Here is an 8255-nt window from a genome sequence, read left to right as displayed (position 1 = left end):
AGCCAATTTGCTGCTGACCTTCGATGATCCAATTCAACCATACTAAGCAAAAATTACACAAGATATGCTAACATTTCTTCTTCTTTTTTATTGCATGTTGAGTGTTGAACTTTCTTTTTCTGTGTTCTACTGTACAGATGTGAATTTACATTTCCTTCAGCCTGAGGCTTTTGGTGTGAAAGAGTAAAGTAACGTAACGCATTACTTTCAATACAAAGTAACTAAGTAACGTAATTAGTTACTTTTTTAGGAAGTAACGCAATATTGTAATGCATTACTTTTAAAAGTAGCTTTCCCGAACACTGATCAAGCACTGTACTGTACAACTAAAAAACTGTTTTGTACAGCTAAAAATATCTGGATGCGGATGAGACCGGAAGCCAGACCCATAGAATTTACAAATGGCCGCGCCCATTTTTACGGCAAGAAAAAGGTGGATAAGCAAGAATGAAGCCGCTTTGTGAGCCCAGCCCCTGAGCGCCCATGCTGAGGGCTCCTGTAAGCATGAGCTAAAAATGAGACCCAAGCCGCTAGGCTGAGGACTGCATAACACAACCTTTCCTATTTACAAAAAGGGGGTTAGGGAGATTAAGCGGACAAAAACTGGAGTTGCTCGATGGGAGAGCTCCGTAGGGCCCTGAGGACTATAGATAAGGCCCAAGACAGCACAGTATGAGGGCGAGGCATATTCAATCTTCGAGCTCCCCTCAGAAACGTATTTCCGATTGACTGGCCAGCCACGAGAGAATGATTTGCCGTGTTAGCTGCCACATATACTTTGAGCATGGAAGGGGTGTGCCCCTTGTCCAACAGCTCTTGTAGAAAAGTTAGCAAGTAGGACATGTCACAGGAGGATGGGTCCTCATTCCGTGCTGCACACCAGTCAGAAAAGACCATTTAAGGGCATAGAGACGTCTTGTAGATGGAACTCTAGCTTCCAAAATGGTATTAGCTACACTCGCGGGGAACTGCAAAGACTCCTGTAGAGGGGCCAAACATGAAGGTTGCACAGTTCTGGTCAGGGATGCCAAATCATGCCCCTCACTTGCGAAAGGATGTCGTTCCTCAATTGTATCGGCCAGGGGGCTGCCGATAGCAGCTGAATCAACTCGGGAAACCACGTCTGATTCCTCCAGAGTGGGGCCACCAGGAGGACCGAACATCTCTGGAGTTCTCTGACCCATCTGAAGAAGCAGGAAAACCGGGGCCAAGGAATACAGGAGAGCGCTGGGCCAATCGTGGGCCAGGGCATCTCATTGCTTCGAAAAATAAATTGGGCAGTAAAAGTTGTCTTCTGAGGCAAAGAGGTTCACCTCTGCCCTCCCGAAGACAGACCAGATCATTTGAATCATTTGGGGATGGATGTAGTCTCCATTCTCCTGGAGCTACATTACCCCTGGACAGCATGTCTGCTCCCTGGTTCAGTCTGCCCAGCATATGAACTGCTCTCAACGAGAGGAGTTTGCCCTGTGCAAATAAAAGGAGGTGTTGATCCCACTTGTAGAGGGAGCTTGACCTGGGACCGCCTTGGTGATTTATAAAGGCTACCACCATCATGTTGTCCAAAAAGACCAGGACGTGGTGCCCCTTTAAGGCTGACAGGAAGGTTTTTAGGGCTAGAAAAAAATGCCCATCATCTCGAGACAGTTGATGTGTAAGCATTGCTCCAGGCTTTACCAGGAGCCTAATGCCGGTCTGCCCTCATACAGAGCCCCTCAATCCGAGTTGGAGGCATCTGTCGTGACCACCATCCTTCTGGAGGTCAGTCTCAATGGGACGCCTGATTGAAATAGAAGAGAGAAGTTTTCCAAGGGGTCACAGCTCTGATGCAGCTGTGGGTTACCCTGAAATGAAAACGCCCCAGGCGCCAAGCGTCACCTCCTACTTCCTCGTCATCTGCAGAGAGAAACTACCATTCAGTCACTCCCAAATACACATAATGATGGACATAAAGATATCATAGAGGATTGTGAAAATTATCAATATCAATTGTCATTTATTAATGTATTTTGTTAATAACTGTTGGTAGAGCACTGTCATTTTTGCTACAATTTAACATGTGATTAAAAAAAAAGTAAAAAAAATAAAGTGTCTAATTCACACACAATGCTGTTGTTGTTGCTTCTATGTAAAACCCTAATAGAGGCTACAATATATTTTATGACCAGGCAGAGGGGATAACAAACAATATTAATAAATGTTATTTACAAATAATATGAATAATACTAACATTCATGATATAAATATACTAATATACTAATATTAATGAAAATAAACTATCATTAAAAAGGTTATTTATAACACCATTAAGGTCTTATCTAGCATTTGCAGAGCATGGTTCTTTATGGAACACTATAAAAAGGGTTTTATTTAGCACCAAGAAGGGTTTTGCTATAGTTACAAGCTGAAGAACTCTTTTTTGGTACTGTTTCGAACCATTTTTCTTAAGAGTGTACAATCAAAATGAAAGCTTTATTTCTCATTGCAAATCCTCATTTATTTTTTCAATAAATAATAAAGTGATCAATAAATGATAAAATGTATGTTCTGTATATTGCCTTCATATCTTTGTTCTATTTCTATTTCTATTTCAAATAAATGTTCTTTTGAACTTTCTGTTCATTAAAGAACCTTGAAAAGAAACGTATCATGGTTTTTACAAAAATATTAATGAGCACAAGTGGTTTTGTATGGAAGCCCGTTTCCGCCACTGAATAAAAAATAAAAAAAGGTAATTGCGACTTTTTATCTCACAATTCAGACTTTTTTTCACAGAATTGTGAGATATAAACTCGCAATTGCGAGTTATAAAGTCAGAATTGCGAGATAAAAACTCGCAATTCTGACTTATTTTCTCTCAATTGCCAGTTTATATCTCGCAATTCTGACTTTTTTTATAAAGTTATAAAGTCAGAATTGCGTGATATAAACTCTCAATTGCGAGTTAAAATCCAACAGATGTATTAGGTGGGATGGGACATGGGCTTTGAGCCAATTCTAGAGGGCCCACATATGAAGCAGGCCCTAGAGGAATCACAGAGGAAGCGGCCAACATGAGGCGAGCATCCTCTGGAAAGCCCTGAGGGGGCATGAAGTCCCCAGCTTGAATGACGCCACTAGCCGCTGAACTATCAGGGAGCGTTCTGGCGTAATCCATGCCCGCATCTGGGCTGTCCCCAGAAAGACTACTTGCTGGCAGGGAGACAAAGAGCTCTTGGCTAAATTGATTTTTAACCCAATCGCTCCAGGTGGCTGAGCAGCAGCGACCTGTGAGCAATGAGTTCCCGTTCTGATCTGGCTAAAACCAGCCAATCGTCGAGGTAATTCAAGATGCGGATTCCCAACTGTCTCAGAGAGGAGAGAGCCGGTGTCTACGCACTTTGTAAAAGTGCGTTGGGCCAGAGATAGTCCGAATGGCAGGACTGTATATTGATAGGCCACTCCCTCGAATACTCGAATGTAGAATGGTCTGTGATGGGGGGCTATCTGGATGTGAAAGTAAGCGTCTTTCAGATCCACCGGGTCCCCGGGGCATACTTGTGTGAGAATCTGTTTCAAAGTCAGCATTTTGAATGGCTGTCTCATGAGCAAGCGATTCAGATGCCTGAGATCGAGAATGGGCCTGAGCCCGCCATCTTTTGTGGGAATGAGGAAGTAGTGGCTGTAAAAGCCCAACTCACTGTTCGCTAGAGGAACTGTTTGAATAATACCTCTGAAGCGAGTAACCTCGTTCTATGATATTTAGAACCCAAAGGCTTCTGAGACTCATGGTCCAATGTTACTCTGGGGCGGGGACCTTGACGTCTAGGAAACGGGTAGCGTTTTGCTGTCCTGGGGCACTGCTGAGGCCCAGGCTCAGACTTAGGCTGGGGCTGAGGCAGCGCTGGCTTGGCAGGCTGCTGAGCGGATGAAGCCTTCTGGTGTCTTGAAACAGCCACCGCATTGGAGCGCTTTGGCAGGAAGTGACGCATTGCTGCTGTAAACCGCTAGGTAAACCCATCCACGGCAGGGCCAAACAGTCCTTTGGAAAAGGGCTCCAGCACCACCAAATTGGCCATGGCCTTGTCGATCGCCTGCACAATGGCTTTAGCAACGCGCAGAGCCAAGTCAGTTGCTGTGCGCAGCTCTTTGAAGGCGTCAGAACTCTGGCTGTACTCGTCTATGGTGTGGAGAAACTTGGTCTGGAACACTTGGAGCACCACCACCGTGTCAAGCGCTGAGCCAGCCTGGTCAGCCACTGAATAAGCCTTGTTTGCTAGGGCTGAGGTAGTCCTGCAGGGCTTAGATGGATGCGCTGCATGGGCTTTTAACCCCAGGGCCGATGACGGCAACCTGTCAGGAACCACCCATCAAGGAGGCTGTGGGCGGGCTCTTGCGAAGCTGACCAAGCCAAGCCGAGATCCTCCACAGCCTTTATTAGAATGCGGATCAGCTTGGTGTCCATGCTGGGCCGTGTTGTCTGCGTTTGGAGGAAGGGTGTCGGGGTCTTCAACAAAACACACCCACTCTTCCGCATTTGAAGCAGTTAATGAGATAGAATCATCCACAACAGCTTCTTCCTCTGATCCGTCGAAGGAAATCAAGCCACTTGTAGCTGATGAGGGGCGCTGATCCTCGTGTGTGAAGAACATGGGTGAATTGAAGCACTGAAGGGAGAGTGAAGCACACAGGACTTGATCCAGCATGATTTCACTCAAACCCGGTGTTTGAGCCCGACTGCTCCCCTGTTTCTTCTTCCTAGGGGAGGGGGGAAAAGGGAGAGCAGGCCGGGGAGGACTGCCTTCATGGAAGAAGGTGATCTGCGAGCAGAGAATTTCCCTGGAAGGGTTCCCTGCACGAACCATACTCGTGGCGCGTTGCAGTAGAAATTTGCTCAGAAAATATGCTCTTTTTAAAATCCGGATGGCTGCAGGGGAAGGCGTCGAGCTTCTTCGGCTGCCAGTGGCTTCTTCTCATGGTGGCGAGCAGGAGGCTGAGCTTCTTTATTCTCTTCTCATCAGCTTCTTGCTTGCAGAGTCAGCAAGAAGATGATCTTCGTCGCCGAAGGAGAAAATTCTGATGAAAGTGCCATTGGTTCGTGCAGCTACATGAACGTGATCAAATCAGGCTTCAGTATCAGAGTAAACAGGAGTTTCCCCATAGTGTGATTAACACAACGGGAGAGACCATTCGAAAGGGAACTGTAAGCAAATATTTGTTGCCTTAATGTATTTTAATTTTCAGATCTTTGTTTCTCTGAAATTAAAATGTATGACTGCAGATCACAAATCTTCACCAAATAAATAAATAAAAATGACAATGTAAAAAGAGTCCTGATGCTTTGTTTTTGTGTATTCAAGCTGTTTAAAATAGGCCAGTCTTCATTGTCCTTTTGCTGTAGTGATATTGTGCTGTCCTCTTGTGTTTACTTTGTCAAACTACACTCTAAAAAAATATGCTTCTTTAAAGGTTCTTTACATGTAGTAATGGTTCTATTTAGAACCATAGCACCCAGAAGAACCATTTAATGCTGAAATGCTTCTTTGAGTTTAGGGTACTTTATTCCTGCCTTTTTGTTTTTCAAATCGGTAACTGTCAAAGCACCTCATTATTGATTTTCTGGAGTTCAGAATCTCATACCCAGTCACAGCTATCCCATGACTTTATATCACTTTTTCCTTTTAACATTGTGAAGTGCTCACATGCTAGTTTTGGCCTTCATAAACAATTGTTTTTACATAAGCAAATGGAAGGAGACACATTGTAACTCTAAACTCAATTGTGCATTTCAGATGCTGTCACCTCCTACTTCCTCATCATCTGCAGAGAGAAACTGCCATTCAGTCACTCCCAAATACACATAATGATGGACATAAAGACATCATAGAGGATTGTGAAAATTATCAATATCAATTGTCATTTATTAATGTATTTTGTTAATAACTGTTGGTAGAGCACTGTCATTTTTGCAACAATTTAACATGTGATTAAAAAAAAAGTAAAAAAAAAGTGTGTAATTCACACACAATGCTGTTGTTGTTGCTTCTATGTAAAACCCTAATAGAGGCTACAATATATTTTATGACCAGGCAGAGGGGATAACAAACAATATTAATAAATGTTATTTACAAATAATATGAATAATACTAACATTCATGATATAAATATATTAATATACTAATATTAATGAAAATAAACTATCATTAAAAAGGTTATTTATAACACCATTAAGGTCTTATCTAACATTTGCAGAGCATGGTTCTTTATGGAACACTATAAAAGGGGGTTTATTTAGCACCAAGAAGGGTTTTGCTATAGTTACAAGCTGAAGAACTCTTTTTTGGTACTGTTTCGAACCATTTTTCTTAAGAGTGTACAATCAAAATGAAAGCTTTATTTCTCATTGCAAATCCTCATTTATTTTTTTCAATAAATAATAAAGTGATCAATAAATGATAAAATGTATGTTCTGTATATTGCCTTCATATCTTTGTTCTATTTCTATTTCTATTTCAAATAAATGTTCTTTTGAACTTTCTGTTCATTAAAGAACCTTGAAAAGAAACGTATCATGGTTTTTACAAAAATATTAATGAGCACAAGTGGTTTTGTATGGAAGCCCGTTTCCGCCACTGAATAAAAAATAAAAAAAGGTAATTGCGATTTTTTATCTCACAATTCAGACTTTTTTTCACAGAATTGTGAGATATAAACTCGCAATTGCGAGTTATAAAGTCAGAATTGCGAGATATAAAGACAGAATTCTGACTTTTTTTCTCAGAATTGCGTGATATAAACTCACAATTGCGAGACTTTCTCTCAATTGCAATTTTATATCTCGCAATTCTGACTTTTTTTTATAAAGTTATAAAGTCAGAATTGTGTGATATAAACTCGAAATTGCGAGTTAAAATCCAATTTTGAGGGGGGAAAAAGACTGATATGTTTTCAGAATTGAGAAAAAAAGTCAGAATTGTGAGTTTATATCTCGCAGTTCTGACTTTATTTCTCAGAATTACCTCTTTTATTTTTTATTCAGTGGCGGAAACGGGCTTCCATAGTTTTGACATTGTTTGTGAAAAGGAACGTTTCTTGAGCAAAAAAATGAGCAGATCGTGTGACACTAAAGATTGGAGTAATGCTGAAGATTCAGCTTTGCCATCACAGTAATAAATTACATTTTAAAATATATTAAAATAGAAAACAGTTATTTTACATTTTTACTGTATTTTTAATCTAATAAATGTGTTGGTGGTTTATAAATCATCATTAACCTAAAATAAGATATGCTGTAAAATATTGCACATTGCTAGTTAATAATATCCAACACACTAATTAAACTTTATTGAAGTGTTGCCAATTTTTGTGAAAATAGTGTTAAAAAAATAAAAATAAAAATAACTTATTTTAAATTGTAATTGTATTTCACAACATTACTGTTTTTACTGTATTTTGGATCAAATAAATGCAGACCTGGTGAGCATAAAAGACTTCTTTCAAAAAAGAACTATTGAATGGTAGTGTAACCAGGGCCGTGCACAGACCGTTTGAGGGGCATGTGCTGAAACTGCAAAAGGGCATATATATATATATATATATATATATGTATATATAAATAGGGTTTCTTAGGTCTATAGGTCTATATGTTATACACTATTATAATGACATATGGTATGGCTTTTAAAGACTACTTAATTTCTAAATCTCAATAGGTGGAAGTCAGGACTAATAGACTGTAAAGCAGACAGATGTAAAGGGTGACCAATATCACTGATTTATTGAAGGAAAAAAAAACACCATCACCAAAAAAAGGGCACTTCGGAGTGTAAGGGCAAAAAGGGCATGTGCTCTGCACAGGTTGAACCCTACCTGTGCACGTGCCTGAGTGTAACTATAAGGCAAGTACTACTTAAGATAGTAATACGGTGTTATACAAGACAGCATGGGCAATGCAAGAAAATGGTGATGACAAAACATATAAGAGTGTGATTTCTTTAGATGAATATGTATTTGATGATTTTTTCCTCTGTTATACTGCATTATCTCTGTGTTCATTGTAAGAAAGCCATTGCTTTGTATATACCCTTACGAAAAAGAAGTTTATTCAAGTGTGCTATTAGTATACTTCTTTTAAACTAAAAATAGGAAAGTATGCTTTTAGTCTACTTTTTATGTACTTTTCAGAAATGGGCTTTATGTACTTCTCAGAAATATACTTAAAATGACATTTAAGTATACTTGACTTATACTTAGAAAAAGTCTAAATATATTTGAGC

The sequence above is a fragment of the Sinocyclocheilus anshuiensis genome, unplaced genomic scaffold (genome assembly GCF_001515605.1).
Source record: "Sinocyclocheilus anshuiensis isolate Anshui unplaced genomic scaffold, SAMN03320099.WGS_v1.1 scaffold3423, whole genome shotgun sequence".
Lineage (NCBI taxonomy): Eukaryota > Metazoa > Chordata > Actinopteri > Cypriniformes > Cyprinidae > Sinocyclocheilus > Sinocyclocheilus anshuiensis.
Note: the sequence above shows the minus strand (reverse complement) of the source record.